Source organism: Phocoena phocoena, chromosome 2 (genome assembly GCF_963924675.1).
Source record: "Phocoena phocoena chromosome 2, mPhoPho1.1, whole genome shotgun sequence".
Classification (NCBI taxonomy): Eukaryota; Metazoa; Chordata; class Mammalia; order Artiodactyla; family Phocoenidae; genus Phocoena; species Phocoena phocoena.
The window spans coordinates 33444510-33463035 of NC_089220.1; the positions used below are offsets into that span (position 1 = coordinate 33444510).

At 38.8% G+C, this 18526-nt stretch overlaps 1 protein-coding gene across 1 annotated transcript in view; it reads right to left on the minus strand.

Moving 5' to 3' along the window:
• Positions 1–18526, minus strand: part of RAD51B (RAD51 paralog B) — a 626727-nt gene that overhangs the window by 341793 nt on the left and 266408 nt on the right. The window lies entirely within an intron of this gene.

Here is an 18526-nt window from a genome sequence, read left to right on the forward strand (position 1 = left end):
GTAGATAAGATAATGAATAAAGATGGTCTCTCTCACAGGGAATTTATCACCTCAATTTACCAGCATGTTCCCTCAGGAGAGAGAAAGGTCTAGAGCAGCAGTTCTCAAACCTTTCCCACCTGGGACCAATTTATACTCTTAAAAAAAACTATTAAGGACTCATAGAGCTTTTATTTATGAGGAATATGTTGACCACATCAGAAGTTAAAACTGATGATCCCAAACTCCCATTCCTTCCTTCCCCTACCCCATCCCTCCTTGGCAACCACAAGTCTGTTATCTATATCTGTGAGTCTGTTTTTGTTTCCTAGATGTGTTGATTTGTATCGTATTTTGGATTCCATATATAACTGATATCATATGGTATTTGTCTTTCTGATTTACTTCGCTTAGTATGATAATCTCTAGTTTAGGATTAGCAGCGGCAAATTATTCTATATAGTATGGATAAACAACAAGGTCCTACTGTATAGCACAGGGACCTATATTCAATATTCTGTGACAAACCATAATGGAAAAGAATATGAAGAAGAATATATGTATATGTGTATGTATAATGACTCACTCTGCTGTACAGAAGAAATTAAAACAACATTGTAAATCAACTATGCTTCAATGAAATTTTAAAAAACTAAAAGAAAAAGAAATCAAAACTGAATAATTTTTAAGTATTTGTTGATTTGTTTAAAAGTAACACTAATAAACCTATAACCTCAACATAAATAATGTATTTTTATGAAAAATAGTTGCATTTTCTAAAATAAAAAATTTAGTGAGACAAGTGCCACTGTTTTACAGTCTTGCCAATCTCTTTAATGTCTGGCTTAATACATTCCAATATCTGGTTCTTCATTAATCTGGCTCTTCATTAAAATATCATACTTCACATGTCCTCTAGAAAACTCCACTGTACACTTGTGAGAAAATGGGAATGAAAAAGGCAAATAATGCCTTAATATTATGATGAAAAATGTTCACCCTCACAGATCCCTTGAAAGGATCTCTGGGGACCCTCAGGTATCTCATCACATTTTAAGAACCACTGGTCTATGGCAATAAAAGTCATATTCAAAACTGGGTAAATAAAGACTATGAGTTCAAGTTTACTCTACTTGAGGTTTTAACTAAGGGGAAATCTTGCAGTAAGAGTTCCCTATCTAGGCCACTAATTCTAAGAGTGGACTTGTTTTCTTGGAACTGAGACAACCCAGGTTGCACGAATGGGTCCACTTTCTCTGGCATTGTGAAGACTGCCTCCTCAAAGGGCTTGGGCTGGGTGGGTCTTAACACAGTGATGGAGATGACCATATTCCTGCTTTGCTTGGGACAGTCAGCTTTATTCCCATTGTGCCAGAGTAATTATTAGTAGAGCCCCTTCACTCTCCAAAGTATCCAGTTTGGGCGGTAAGTTATATGGTCACCTTGACAATGCCTTGCACAAGCATTCTTCTTCTTCCCACCTTGTGGACAGGTCTAAAAGAAGCCATGCTGGGTTTGGTTTACGTAGTAATATTCCTCTAACCTCTCTCCTAAAAAAAAAGCCAATCATGGGAGAAAATTCCTCCCGATCTCTTGGTTTCTATGTCTTCTTTTCCTTTCTTAAACTGTTGACAGCAACCATTCTCGACAACTCTATACGACAGCACGTGCTGCTTGTTCTCTTGCTATGCACCTAGTTCAGTGTTTGAACTACAGGGTGTCACTTGGCCCAACTATTTCAAATTGGTTGGAATATAACCTATTGATCAAGGGCTACAAATTAACCACACTGGGTTAACCGCTGGGCTAATAAAACAATAGGCAAAACCTAGCACACAGATTCAACCCATCACCAGAAATGGAGGCAACTCAGTAAGACAAGAGACTTCTTTGAAAAAGTATTAAATCTCCCAGGCCTAATCCTGTGAGCATGGCAGGGGGTATGAAGAGGAATGGAAAAGAAGTGCTGTAAATTCTGAATAGTGAACCTTGAAACTGACGTGAATTTGGCTTTGCATACCCGAGTGGCAGAGAAACCTCAGCAGTTATCCAGTGCTTTTAGAGAGCAGGGTAAAATTATAAGAACATTTTTATGAGTTGTGGCTGGCAAGCCCTAGCCTGTTAAAACTCTTTAAAAACCAATGCCTTGGTGGAGGTAACATTTACTGTTTACTGTAGCTCTGGTTGTTAGGGATTACTGCTAAGGTCCCAGTTTTCCATGACATCAGCAGCATTCCAAGGGAAGTGTGTGTCAGTGACTTTCAGTAATGACTCCGTTTTCCAAATGTTCAAAGCTTCTGCCAAGCTGCCCTACACCTGCACACCAGCTGAGTTAGAGGAAAAGGAAAAGCAAGATGGATTAAGTGGGATTTTTGTCTGGGTTCCTTAATGAGACTAAAGGCTTCCTTCTTTCAGTGTTTGCTTTGGTGTAATAAGTGGATGCCAGTGCCTTTAGGAGTGACATGACTCATCCTTACCTTTTCATAAACCAATCAGACTGCCTCTCACAACTTCTCGCTATCATATTCTGGACTAACCTTTCGAGACTTTTCTTCTGCGGGAAAAGTTTAGGGCTTAGTGAGAAGATCAGCACGGCATGCCAACACTCTGGGAGGGATTCCGAGGGAGGCATCTGCTGCTCCCCAAATTAGCAGGAAACAGAAGCAGTGAAGAGACATTACTGCGTAGCTGCTAAAAGGATCACCTGGCTTTCAACGTTTCAAACCAGACGTGTCCTCTCAAGGCAGCAGCAGACCTCATTCCAGAGTCTGTCCTCACCAAAACAAGCATCTGGTTAACTTCATCCAAGGGTGCCTACTGCCCACTCAAGAGGCTTGTGACCGGTGCTGTGGCCAATATTAATTGTGTACTTATATAAGACAGACCTTTTTTCCAAAAGGCTTGAAGCATTTTTTTCGGCGTTAAACTCATCAGTGTTCATGACAACCCTCTGAGAGGTGGCAAAATATTAGTTCAGGTGTGAGAAATTGGGGGATGGGGTTGAGGAGAATTGAGTCCTCTGCCAAGAGTAAGGCAGGAGGAGATCTCCCAGAGCCCCAGCCCCACACCTTTACGCCTGTGGTAAATGGCCCCTCTCCAGGCTTGCTCCAGTCTGCCCAGGCTAACCTGCTCTTTTGTCGACCATCAAAAGGGTTGTGGAATACAAAATTCGTTGCTAGCGAGGCAAAGCTTGGAAGCTAGCAAAGGAAAACAAGAACAATTTTATGTAAAGACACAGAGGAATATCCTCTTCAGGGTTTTGGTAAGGATGATTTATGCATTCAATATCTGCTTCTATGAATGACACAAGGTAGAAGATTCAATCTTTCTGTACCTCAGTTTCCTCACCTATAAAATCTAACTATATATATACATACACACACACACACACACACACACACACATATATACCATTAAAAATACCAGAGATGTTTAGAAATTTTAATAATTAATGTTTTAAACTGCATAGAGATCTTTAAGGGGGGGAATCTCTGAAATGCTAAAAGGTGTCCTCTTTTATAGTATATTGCATAGTTCTAGAGGAAATTCCTTTAATTACTGCTATATTTGTTCTTAGGAAATAGGAATAAATTCATACACTTTCAAGTGATTCTTAAAATAAAAGCCTCTACAATTTAAAAAAATAATAATCATCTTTATCTTTGCAGAAACAACAAGTATTTTTTTTTAAGCTGTAGGGGTGGCATGCTCTGTGGTTTAGGGTAGCCACAGATAACATAATACTCACAAAAATGTCTGTGTCTAGTAATTTCTCTTAGACTTCATTAAAAAGAATTCAAACATGAAAAAATACTAAAGGAATCATTCTCATTCAACCGTAGATTGCCTGTGAAGACTGGAAAACACAAGTTTTTGGTTCAATCCCTGGATTAAACTATAAAAGTCTGTCCAGTGTAATCTCACGTTGAATCCTGAGCCTGTTTCCTTGAATAATTTTTAAAGAGGGAATTTTACAATTATGGCTTGTTAGCAAGAGACTGAGCTATTACCAATTAGAAAACAAGTCTTTCAATAAACTTTCTGGTACACAGAATGAACAGTTATATCTGAAACTAAATTCCACAAGTCATTTTCATAAATAAGTACATATATAAATTAGGAAGAGGGGGTGTGGCATGGGGTATACCTAAAATGCTTAAATTCTAAGAAAAAAGAATTGAAAAAAAAGAAGTTTCTTTTCTTCCTGAAGATAAAAGATTTAATGAGTGACTAATCCCCCTTAGTAAAGTTCCTTTGGTAATTGCCCTATTCTAAGCCACACTAATTTTGCTAGGCGCCTTTACTGTTAAAAGATGTTGTTTTATGATGTTAAGCTACACACAAAAGCCATGTAACAAAATGGCAAAATATGCTTCCGATTTTGTTATGTTACCAACCTATACTTATCCAGAAATTCTAACTGCCAAGTGTCTTTTACCTAACACAGAGAGCATCTTTCACCACCCTCCCTTTCCCACATAAAGTAACAATGTCATTAAGAGTGTAAAACTGGGAATAAAAACCTGAGCCCAGGAAAAAAATACTAAATGGGAATCTGCCTCCAGCTCTGCAAATTTTCAAACTTGACCTGGCCTCTCGGGTCTGGAAGCTAGACTTCTGTGCCCAGAATATGGCTGGATGAGGAAGGCAGTTCAATTCACACCCTGAGGGCTAGGAACAGAACACACACTCCATACAGACCTCTAAAGAGGTTCAGGGGCTTGTGTGACAGAGAAGCCTGTTTTAATTGGCCCTTGGTGATGTCATGCCCATGTCTCCAGGGCCCAGGAAATGCACCATGACTAATGGAGCGCCTCATTTGTGAATACTCATTCCATCTCAGAGGAGCAGTAGCAGGCAGAGTTTCAAGGCAACGAAGACCCAGTTAGAGAATGCCAGCCAGTCAGCCGCGCAGAGGGCCTTCAGTTGTCCTGAAATAGACTGCTCTTGTTCACTGCCTCGGAAAACCCTACAACTACCTGTATCCCTGTGGCCTGTGCAGGATAGTAGCCCTAAAACTGGATTGTTTTGTCTTTTAAGTTATTCTCTTTAGGGAAAGAAAAATGGTCACTGTAATAGGGCACACATCCTTCCAGATTTCTATCAGCAAACCTTCTCTGTAAAGGACAAGATGATACAAATGGCCATATGGTCTCTGTTGAAACACTCATTTCTGCCCTTGCCGTGCAAAAACAGCCATAGACGATACATAAATGAATAAACATGGCTGGGTTGCAATAACATGTGATTTACAAAAACAGGCAGCAGGCTGATTTGGCTCACTGACCGTGGTCTGCTGACCTCTGTATTAAAGAGGAAGGACCACTCCTTCCTCTGCCACATAGTCAGACCAAAGTACTCTCAAATAAGGGTGCAGTTACAGGAAAGGATGTGAAGGAGTTTCCACAATATACCTGTGACAGCTACCCTATCTAGAACCTAAACACAGTTTACAGAGAGGCAATCTAGCCCATGGTTTCAGAACGTAGGCTCTGCAGTCAAATGACTAGGTTACAAATTCTGACTTTGCTACTTCTGCATTTAAAGCCTTGGACAAGGTATATTATTCCTATGAGCCTTGGTTCCTTCATCTACAAAATTGGGTTCCAAACTGTTCCTACTCAATAGGGTTAATATGAAACTTCAATGAGATAATATATGAAGAAAGCTTAGCCTAGTGCCTAGGTTATTGGAGTGTCCAATAATTACCTGACACTATTGCTAGATTTTTTCTAAGCAACCATAATTACTACTCTTGATTGCAGCAGGCCAAAGTGAAGAGGCAGGTTACCACAAATGCTAGTACACGGTGAACTTCTTTCCAATTCCATTAATATCTATTCACGCTATCATCATCTTTAGTAGCTGCATAGAATTTCACAGGGAATGCACCGTAACTGGACCAAATGCCAAATGTTCAATACCCGTTTGCTGTCTTCTTGCCATTATAAACAACAGTATGATCAACATCTTTAAACACGCACCTGTGAACACTTCGAATTCTGTTCCTTGGGGCAAAAAGGTTTGCATGTTTTAAAGAACTTGAAATTATTCTGCAAATTGGCTCTCCAGAAAAGTTATACTAATTCCTATTTCCAACAGCACTGAAAGAGAGGATCTGTTTCCTAAGATTCTTGACAATACAACTACTTCGTTTCACCACTAAGACCCAGAGAGGTTAAATGAAAAAACTAAGAAAAAACTAAGACCCAGAGAGGTTAAATGACTTGCTTAAATTTAATGAAGAATGCTTAATGCTTCCTTTGGCCTACAACTTTATAAAGCATTTCATAATTATTCTGATAATAGCTAATCTTTCCAGAATCCATATAATTAATTATTATTATTAAAATGCCATTTTATGGTTGAGAGAGCTGGAGCCCAGAAGTTGACTTAGGGTAGCCAAAGTTCTCCAGATAAGGCAGAGGATACAGAAGAACGTGATCAAAATAGAAATAAACTTCATCCTATTATCAGGCCGTGCCAGGCTCACTATAACATCTCAGGCAAAATTTACTTTTCAATCAGGAAACTATTCTCGGGAACTAATTTAATTTTCCTTTCTTGTGGCAAATAGGTAATCCAGAGACTTTTTATTTCTTTGATGTTAAAATAAATAAGCCTATAAAACCAAATGTCCTTTTCTCACAAGGAAAACTTAAAACCTCTGAGCTTTTGACAAGACAGTCACAGACCTAGGCATTTGTTAAGGCTATTTTCTTCACTCTACCTATTATCTTGCTTTTTTCCTTCTTAACACTTACCACAATTTGAAATATATTAGTTATTTGTCTGTAACAACTAAGTTCCATTAAAACAGGAACTTGCTTACTAGTCTTAGTCTTGTTTATTATCTTTTCAGTACCTAGAATACTATGTGGAGCATAGCAATTAACTAATAAAGATTTACTGGATGTATAAATCCTCCCAGATGCCATCTATGTATTTCCCTAGCTGTACAACCTACAAGGTAGGCAGGCAGGCTTTGGCATTATATATTAATAAGAGTTGTCATTCCCTATTTACAACACTGCAAAAAAACAAACAAACAAACAAAAACACCAGAAAACAAAAAAACACCTTCCTAATGTAGAAGAGCAGCCTGTCCCTCACCTGCAGAGTTTGTAGACAATTATATCCCAATCCAACCCCTACTATCAGTGGGACCATGCCACAGGCTGTCATACCACGATCTCCCACCTTACCCTTTCACCTAGGAGATGCTGCTACTGTTAGCCCGTGCAAGTGTGTGCACTTGTTTTATTTATTTGGTTGGTTTGTCTTCAAAAGAGCCTCCTTGGTGGGTCACTAATTAGACAGAAGTTCTAAAAAACAAATGCACCACCTGTTGACTGTTTTATTGAAAGATGTACTGAATGTCATAGTTGACGACCCAACATCCATTCTATCTCAAATGACTGATCTAGCCCTATGTGGCCCAATATGGCATCCACTAGCCATATATCGTTGAATTTAAATTAATTTTAAATATTCAGTTCCTCATTGGCACTAGCCACATTTTCATTGCTCAAAAACTGCCATATGTGGTTAGTGGCTACTATACTGGACAGCACAAATATAGAATACTTCCATGACTACAGAAAGTTCTGTTGGACAGCATGGAGTCTAGTCAAACATGGTAATGCCATTCTCCTTGCCTGAAACTGATTTTAAAATGCGCACGTAAGGGGGCGCCTTCAAGACGGCGGAGGAGTAAGACATGGAGATCACCTTCCTTCCCACAAATACATCAAAACTACATCTACATGTGGAACAACTCCTACAGAACACCTACTGAACGCTGGGAGAAGACCTCAGACTTCCCAAAAGGCAGAAAACTCCCCACATACCTGGGCAGGGCAAAAGAAAAAAGGAAAAACAGAGACAAAAGAATAGAGACGGGACCTGCACCTTGGGGAGGGAGCTGTGAAGGAGGAAAAGTTTCCACACACTATGAAGCCCCTTCACTGGCGGAGACTGGGGGGTGGTGAGGGGAAGCTTCAGCGCCATGGAGGAAAGCACAGCAACAGCGGTGCAGAGGGCAAAGCGGCGGTGCAGAGGGCAAAGCGGAGAGACTCCCGCACAGAGAATCAGTGCCGACCAGCACTCACTAGCCGGAGAAACTTGTCTGCTCACCCGCCAGGGTGGGTGGGGGCTGGGAGCTGAGAGCTGAGGCTCTGGCTTTGGAGGTCAGATCCCAGGGAGAGGACTGGGGTTGGCTGCGTGAACACAGCCTGAAGGGGGCTAGTGTGCCACAGCCAGCGGGGAGGGAGTCCGGGAAAAGTCTGGACCTGTCTAAGAGGCAAGAGACCCTTGTTGCGGGGTGCATGAGGACAGGGGATTCAGAACACCACCCAAACAAGCTCCAGAGATGCGTGCAAGCCACAGCTACCAGGGTGGACCCCAGAGACAGGCATGAAATGCTAAGTCTACTGCTGCAGCCACCAAGAAGCCTGTGTGCAAGCACAGGTCACTATCCACACCTCCCCTCCCAGGAGCCTGTGCAACCCGCCACTGCCAGGGTCCCATGATGCAGGGACAACTTCCCCTGCAGAATACATGGCGCCTCAGGCTGTTACAACATCGTGCCAGACTCTGCCACCACAGGCTCGCCTTGCATTCCGTATTCCTCCCTCCCCTCTGCCTGAGTGAGCCAGAGCCCCTGAATCAGCCGCACCTTTAACTCCCTCCTGTCTGGGCGGGGAACAGATGCCCGCAGATGACCTACACGCAGAGGTGGGGCCAAATCCAAAGCTGAACCCCGGGAGCTGTGCAAACAAAGAAGAGAAAGGGAAATCTCTCCCAGCAGCCTCAGGAGCAGTGGATTAAATCTCCACAATCAACTTGATGTACCCTGCATCTGTGGAATACCTGAAGAGACAACGAATCACCCCAAAATTGAGGCAGTGGACTTTGGGAGCAACTGTAGACTTGGGATTTGCTTTTTGCATCTAATTTGTTTCTGGTTTTATGTTTACCTTAGTTTAGTATTTAGAGCTTATTATCATTGGTAGATTTGTTTATTGATTCAGTTGTGCTCTTCATTTTAAAATTTATATATATATTTTTTCTTCCTTTTTCTCATTTTGTGAATGTGTATGTGTATGCTTCTTTGTATGATTTTGCCTATATAGCTCTGCTTCTGCCATTTGTCCTAGGGTTCTGACTGCCCCTTTTTTGTTTTTTCTTTAGTATAGTTTTTAGCGCTTGTTATCATTGGAGTATTTGATTTTTGGTTTGGTTGCTCTCGTCTTTCTTTTTTTAAATTATATTTCATTTTTAACAATTTTTTTCTATTTTAATAACTTTATTTTATTTATCTTTCTCTCTCTCTCTTTCTCTCTCTTTCTTTTTCTCGCTTTTCTTCTGAGCTGTATGGCTGACAGGATCTTGGTGCTCTGGTTGGGTGTCCAGCCTGAGCCTCTGAAGTGGGAGACCAAGTTCAGGACACTACTCCACCGGATACCTCCTGGCCCCATGTAATATCAAACGGCGAAAGCTCTCCCAGAGATCTCCATCTGAGCACTAAGACCCAGCTCCACTCAACGACCAAAAAGCTACAGTGCTGGGCACCCTGTGCCAAACAACTAGCAAGACAGGAACACAAACCCACCATTAGCAGAGAGGCTGCCTAAAATCATAGTAAGGTCAAAAACACCCCAAAACACACCACCAGATGCAGTCCTGCCCACCAGAAAGACGACATCCAGCCTCATCCACCAGAACACAGGCACCAGTTCCTTCCACCAGGAAGCCTACATAACCCACTGAACCAACCTTACCCACTGGGGGCAGACACCAAAAACAACGGGAACTACGAACCTGCAGCCTGCAAAACGGAGACCCCAAACACAGTAAGTTAAGCAAAATGAGAAGACAGAGAAACACACAGCAGATGAAGGAGCAAGGTAAAAACCCACCAGACCAAACAAATGAAGAGGAAATAGGCAGTCTCCTGAAAAAGAATTCAGAATAATGATAGTAAAGATGATCTAAAATCTTGGACATAGACTGGGGAAAATACAAGAAATGTTTAACAAGGACCTAGAAGAACTAAACAGCAAACAAACAATGATAAACAACATAATAAATCAAATTTAAAATTCTCTACAAGTAATCTATAGCAGAAAAACTGAGGCAGAAGAACGGATAAGTGACCTGGGAGATAAAATAGTGGGAGTAACTACTGCAGAGCAGATTAAAGAAAAAAGAATGACAAGAATTGAGGACAGTCTCAGAGATATCTGGGACAACATTAAACACACCAACATTCAAATTATAGGGTTCCCAGAAGAAGAAGAGAAAAAGAAAGGGACTGAGAAAATATTTGAAGGATTATAGTCAAAAACTTCCCTAATATGGGTAAGGAAATAATCAATCAAGTCCAGGAAGCACAGACACTCCCATACAGGATAAATCCAAGGAGAAATACACCAAGACACATATTAATCAAACTATCAAAAAGTAAATACAAGAAAAAAAATTACAAGCAACAAGGGAAAGGCAAAAATTAACATACAAGGGAATCCTCATAAGGTTAACAGCTGATCTTTCAGCAGAAACTCTGCAAGCCAGAAGGGAGTGGCAGGACATATTTAAAGTGATGAAAGGGAAAAACCTACAATCAAGATTACTCTACCCAGCAAAGATCTCATTCATATTTGATGGAGAAATTAAAATCTTTATAGATAAACAAAAGTTAAGAGAATTCAGCAACACCAAACTAGCTCTACAACAAATGCTAAAGGAACTTCTCTAGGCAGGAAACACAAGAGAAGGAAAAGGCTTAGAGAAGGAAAAGGCTTACAAGAACAAACCTGAACCAGTTAAGAAAATGGTAATAGGAACATATATATTGATAACTACCTTAAATGTAAATGGATTAAATGCTCCAACCAAAAGACATAGACAGGCTGAATGGATACAAAAACAAGACCCATACATATGCTGTCTACAAGAGACCCACTTCAGACCTAAGGACACATACAGACTGAAAGTGAGGGGATGGAAAAAGATATTCCATGCAAATGGAAATCAAAAGATAGCTGGAGTAGAAATTCTCATATCAGACAAAATAGACTTTAAAATAAAGACTATTACAAGAGACAAAGAAGGACAATATGTAATGATCAAGGGATCAATCCAAGAAGAAGATATAACAATTGTAAATATTTATGCACTCAACATTGGAGCACCTCAATACATAAGGCAACTGCTAACAGCCATAAAAGGGGAAATCGACAGTAACACAACCATAGTAGGGGACTTTAACACCCCACTTTCACCAATGGAGACATCATCCAAAATGAAAATAAATAAGGAAACACAAGCTTTAAATGACACATTAAACAAGATGGTTAACTGATATTTATAGGACATTCCATCCAAAAACAGCAGATTGCACTTTCTTCTCAAGTGCTCATAAACATTCTCCAGGATAGATCATATCTTGGGTCACAAATCAAGCCTTGGTAAATTTAAGAAAATTGAAATTGTATCAAGTATCTTTTCCAACCACAACGTTATGAGACAACATATCAATTATGGGAAAAAAGATGTGTAAAAAATACAAACACATGGAGGCTAAACAATGTACTACTAAATAATCAAGAGATCACTGAAGAAATCAAAGAGGAGATCAAAAAATACCTAGAAACAAATGACAATGAAAACACGATGACCTAACACCTATGGGATGCAGCAAAAGCAGTTCTAAGAGGGAAGTCTATAGCAGTACAATTCTATATCAAGAAGCAAGAAACATCTCAAATAAACAACCTAACCTTACACCTAAAGCAATTAGAGAACGAAGAACAAAAAATCTCCAAAGTTAGCACAAGGAAAGAAATCAAAAAGATCAGATCTTTTTGATTTGATGAAATGAAAATTTTGATTTGATTAAATGAAAAAGAAACAAAGGAAACAATAGCAAAGATCAATAAAACTAAAAGCTAGTTCTTTGAGAAGATAAACAAAATTGATAAACCATTAGCCAGACTCATCAAGAGAAAAAGGGAAAAGACCCAAAACAACAGAATTAGAAATGAAAAAGGAGAGGTAACAACTGAAACTGCAGAAATACAAAGGATCATGAGAGATTACTACAAGTAACTCTATGCCAATAAAATGGACAACCTGGAAGAAATGGACAAATTCTTAGAAGAGCACAGCCTTCTGAGACTGAACCAGGAAGAAATAGAAAATAAGAGCAGACCAATCACAAGCACTGAAATTGGGACTGTGATTAAAAATCTTCCAAGACACAAAAGCTTAGGACCAGATAGCATCACAGGCAAGTTCTATCAAACATTTAGAGAAGAGCTAACAGCTATCCTTCTCAAACTCTTCCAAAATATAGCAGAGGGAGGAATGCTCCCAAACTCATTCTACGAGGTGACCATCACCCTGATACCAAAACCAGAAAAAGATGCCACAAAAAAGGAAAACTACAGGCCAATATCATTGATAAACAAAGATGCAAAAATCCTCAACCGAACACTAGCAAACAGAATCCAACAGCACATTAAAAGGGTCATACACCATGATCAAGTGGGATTTATCCCAGGGATGCAAGGATTCAATATACGCAAATCAATCAAGGTGACACACCATATTAACAAACTGAAGGAGAAAAACCATGTGATCATCTCAATAGATGCAGAAAGAGCTTTCGACAAAATTCAACATCAATTTATGACAAAAACCCTCTAGAAAGTAGGCATAGAGGAAACTTAACACAATAAAGGCCATATAGGACAAACCCACAGCCAATATCATTTTCAATGGTGAAAAACCAAAAGCATTTCCATTAAGATCAGGAACAGGTCAAGGTTGCTCACTCTCACCACTATTATTCAACATAGTTTTGGAAGTTTTAGCCACAGCAATCAGAGAAGAAAGGGAAATAAAAGGAATCCAAATTGGAAAAGAAGAAGTAAAACTGTTACTGTTTGCAGATGACATGACATTATACATAGAGAATACTAAAGATGCCACCAGAAAACTACTAGAGCTAATCAATGAATTTGGTAAAGTTGCAGGATACAAAATTAATGCACAGAAATCTCTTGCATTCCTATACACTAATGATGAAAGATCTGAAAGAGAAATTAAGGAAACGCTCCCATTTACCATTTCAACAAAAAGTATAAAATACCTAGGAATAAACCTACCTAAGGAGACAAAAGACCTGCATGCAGAAAACTATAAGACACTGATGAAAGAAATTAAAGATGATACAAACACATGGAGAGATATACCATGTTCTTGGCTTGGAAGAATCAACATTGTGAAATGACTATACTACCCAAAGCAATCTACAGACTCAATGCAATCCCTATTAAACTACCAATGGCATTTTTCTCTGAAGTAGAACAAAAAATTTCACAACTTGTATGGAAACACAAAAGACCCCGAATAGCCAAAGCAATCTTGACAAGGAAAAACGGAGCTGGAGGAATCAGGCTCCCTGACTTCAGACTATACTACAAAGCTACAGTAATCAACAGTATGGTACTGGCACAAAAACAGAAATATAGATCAATGGAACAGGATAGAAAACCCAGAGATAAACCCACACACATATGGTCACCTTATCTTTGATAAAGGAGACAAGACTATACAATGGAGAAAAGACAGCCTCTTCAATAAGTGGTGCTGGGAAAACTGGACAGCTACATGTAAAAGAATGAAATTAGAACACTCCCTAACACCAGACACAAAAATAAACTCAAAATGGATTAAAGACCTAAATGTAAGGCTAGATAGTATAAAACTCTTAGGGGAAAACATAGGCAGAACACTCTATGAAATAAATAACAGCAAGATCCTTTTAGACCCACCCTCTAGAGAAATGGTAATAAGAACAAAAATAAACAAATGGGACCTAATGAAACTTCAAAGCTTTTGCACAGCAAAGGAAACCACAAACAAGACAAAAAGACAACCCTCAGAATGGGAGAAAATATTTGCAAATGAAGTTACTAACAAAGGATTAATCTCCAAAATTTACAAGAAGCTCATGCAGCTCAATAACAAAAAAACAAACAACCCAATCCAAAAATGGTCAGAAGACCTAAATAGACATTTCTCCAAAGAAGATATACGGATTGACAACAAACACATGAAAGGATGCTCAACATTACTAATCGTTAGAGAAATGCAAATCAAAACTACAATGTGATATCATCTCACACCTGTCAGAATGGCCATCATCAAAAAATCTATAAACAATAAATGCTGGGGAGGGTGTGGAGAAAAGGGAACCCTCTTGCACTGTTGGTGGGAATGTAAATTGATAGAACCACTATAGAGAACAGTATGGAGGTTCCTCAAGAAACTAAAAATAGAACCAGCATATGACCCAGCAATCCCACTACGGGGCATATACCCTGAGAAAACCATAATTCAAAAAGAGTCATGTACCATAATGTTCATTGCAGCTCTATTTACAATAGCCAGGACATAGAAGCATCCTAAGTGTCCACTGACAGATGAATGAATAAAGAAGACGTGGCACATATATACAATGGAATATTACTCAGCCATAAAGAGAAATGAAACTGAGTTATTTGTAGTGAGGTGGATGGACTTAGAGACTGTCATGCAGAGTGAAGTAAGTCAAAAGGGAAAAATAAATACCGCATGCTAACATATATATATGGAATCTAAGAAAAAAAAATGGCTCTGAAGAACCTAGGGGCAGGACAGCAGTAAAGATGCAGACATACAGAATGGACTTGAGGACACAGGGAGGGGGAAGGGTAAGCTGGGATGAAGTGCAAGAGTGGCATGGACATATATACACTACCAAATGTAAAACAGATAGCTAGTGGGAAGCAGCCGCATAGCACAGGGAGATCAGCTTGGTGCTTTGTGACCACCTAGAGGGGTGGGATAGGGAGGGTGGGAGGGAGGGAGACACAAGAGGGAAGAGATATGGGAACATATGTATATGTATAACTGATTCACTTTGTTATACAGCAGAAACTAACACACCATTGTAAAGAAATTATACTCCAATAAAGATGTTAAAAAAAATGGGCACGTAACAGAATTCTGGTCAGTAAAACATATGAGGAAGTCTGTCAAGTGGCTTTTCAGAAAGGTTTTCTTATTCCTAAAAAAAGTTGCACAAGAGAGGGTCTCTGCTGTTTTTGGATATTGTTGCTTTAGAATGTGATCGAAATGCTATAGCCACCTTGTGAACATGAGGAGATCCAGTCTAAGACCAAAGCTTCCCCACTAAATGGCAGAGTAGAGTAATGGATGGAATGAGTTCTAAATGAAATCAGTGAGTCACTGAACTGTTACCAAGTCTGTATTCTCATCATGTGAAATGACAAGATGGTAAATTTCCTTCTGTTAAATCACTTGGAGTTGAAGTTATGTAACTTATAGACAAATACAACCTAATAATAGAGTTTCCTTTATATTTTTGTATTACTTTCTAATAAAAAAAGTTCTAATCAGTCAATGACCATCAAAAATCTACAAGGACTCTCCACTTTGATGTAGGTTCCAAAGTTCAGCTATAACAATGCTAAAGAATATCATCTCTCACAGATGTGAGCATATTAGTTTCTTTCTCCCTCTGTTCTTAATTCTATTTATCCTATCACTTTGTTATCCTGTCAAATAACAAAGAATTTAACTCAAAATTAAAATCTCAACTCAGAATGTGTCTTAACAAATCTTGATTTTTTAACTAACACATTTTAGATGCTATTTTAGAATTTTCTCTATGTTTCAGCAAGTTACATTTAAGCCAGACTACAAATAGGTCAGTCAGTTTACAGATAGGAAAAGTGTCTCATTTATACCATAAAACTAACATGGAATCACAGTTATTATAAATTATACAAGATCAAGATTTTTAAAAACATGCCCTATGCAAAAGGTATTTGATTAACCGGTTCATTCAAATGGCTGGGCTTGGGCTTCCCTGGTGGCACGGTGGTTGAGAATCCGCCTGCCGATGCAGGGGACACGGGTTTGTGCCCCGGTTTGGGAGGATCCCATAGGCCGTGGAGAGGCTGGGCCTGTGAGCCACGGCCGCTGAGCCTGCGCATCCGGAGCCTGTGCTCCGCAACGGGAGAGGCCGCAGTAGTGAGAGCCCCGCGTACTGTAAAAAAAAAAAAAAGAAAAAAAAAAAATGGCTGGGCTTCATTTTATAGAATAAGGTGAATGGGAGCCTTTGAGTCTCATATTTAGAATCCTCAATCACTTTTAAGATAACTTAAGGCTCTGCCAAAAATTTCCTTAATTGGCAAGAAAGTAACTAAATATGAGGATTATCCTCCTCATAACATATTTTCATGTGTATGCTTGTATTACTTGTTTGGCTTGGTTTTCACTTTAATGGAATGCAACCACTCCCAAAGCATTAAAATCATTCACTGAAATTTGGACACACTACTCTGGATGAATAAGAAAGATTGTGTAACAAGAAATGGGAAATAAGGATGTTTAATTGAATCAGTGAAACACTGACGAGCAACACAAGTCTACAGTAAGAACGAAAATGTAAACTCCATGAGGGCAGCACCTATGTCTATCCTGTTCCCCATTATAACCCTGATGTATTGGTAGATGCTGCAGTATTTTCAGCTGAACAAATGGACTGCCCAAAGGAAAACCCAAAGGACAAATATGTATAAGCAAAGCAATATGGAATGTGGCTGCACTTCCTGGTGTGTTAGGGATTGTGTGGAGAGGAAAATACTAGTAATATGAGGTGTCTTTATTTACAAAGTCAGTGGTACAAGTAGAATCACGTGTCCTCTTTCCAGTCTGTAATATCTTGCTGAAATTCAAAATGAAACTACCTCCATAAAGAAGCTGAATTTTCTTTTTCTTCATTAATTAAAATACCACTAAAGAGAAAAAAAAAAGGTTTTAGAATAGAGTCAAACACACAGGCATTCCACTATATTTGAACACCGTATGCTAAATGATTTTACTTGTTTTAAATTTAACCATGTCTCAGCAGAAAAAGGAGAAGGTGGAGCAGGTAATTTGGTAATTTAAAATTCTTTAGATCAATCACAAACATGAAAAGTCTATTCCTTCATTATTTAAAATAGAATCATCTTCAGCAAAATTTAAAACCTTTTCTCTGCAAAAGACCGTGTTAAGAGGATGAAAGAACAATTTACAGCCTGGTAGAATATATATGTAAACCACATATACAACAAAGGACTTGTATCCAGACTATGAAGAGAATTCTCAAAATTCAACATTAAAAAAACAAGGAATTCAATTAGAAAATAAGGAAAAAAGATATGCACAGACATTCCAGCAAAGAAGATACACAAATGGCAAGTAAGCACATGAAAAGATGTTCAATATCATTAGTCACTAGAAAAATATAAATTGAAACCACAATGAAATTAACTATATACCTATCAAAATGGCTAAAATAAAAATTTGTGACAACACCAATTGCTGAAGACGACACGCAGAAACTAGAAGACTCAGACATTGCTGGGGGGAATGTAAAATGGAATAGCCACTCTGGAAATAGTTTGACTGCTCCTTTTAAAACTAAAAACAGATTTAACAAACAACCCAGATATGCACTCTTAGTCACATATCTAAGAGAAATAAAGACAATTTCATTTGGAAACTTGTACATGAATGTTCATAGCAGCTTTATTCATAATAGCCTCTAAATGGAAACTATCCAAATATCCTTAAAAGGGTGAATAGTTAAACAAACTATGGTACATCCATACCATAGAATAATACTCAGCAATAACAAGGTATGAATTATATATCCACACAACAACATGGATGAATTTAAGGAAATCATGCTGAGTGAAAAAAGTCCATCTCAAAAGGACACATATAGCATGATTCCATTTACATAACATTTGTGAAATAACGTAATTATAGATGTGGAGAACAGGTTAGTGGCTGCCAGAGGTTAGGGACTGGGGGATGGGATGGGTGTGGCTATGGAGATCCTTGTGGTAATGGTACAGTTAGATATTTTGATGACGGTTAAACAAAGCTACACATGTGATTAAACTGCAGAATTACATACATACACACAGAGACAGATGAGTGCATATATAACAACTGGTAAAAACTAAGTCCAATGGATTTTACCAATGCAAGTTTCCTGGTTTTGTTATTGTACTAGAGTCATGCAAGATATTAACATTAGGGGAGGCTGGTTGAAGGGCACAGGAAACTTCCCTGGACATTTCTTTGCACTTTCCCATGAATCTACAATTATTTCAAAATAAAAAGTTTTTAAAAAATCATCTTAGGACAAATAATTCAGAGGGCAGACAGCAGAAGCAAGAAGAACTACAATCCTGCAGCCTGTGGAACAAAAAACACATTCACAGAAAGATAGACAAGACGAAAAGGCAGAGGGCTAGGAACCAGATGAAGGAACAAGATAAAACCCCAGAAAAACAACTAAATTAAGTGGAGATTGGCAACCTTCCAGAAAAAGAATTCAGAATAATGATAGTGAAGATGATCCACGACCTTGGAAAAAGAATGGAAGCAAAGATCGAGAAGATGAAAGAAATGT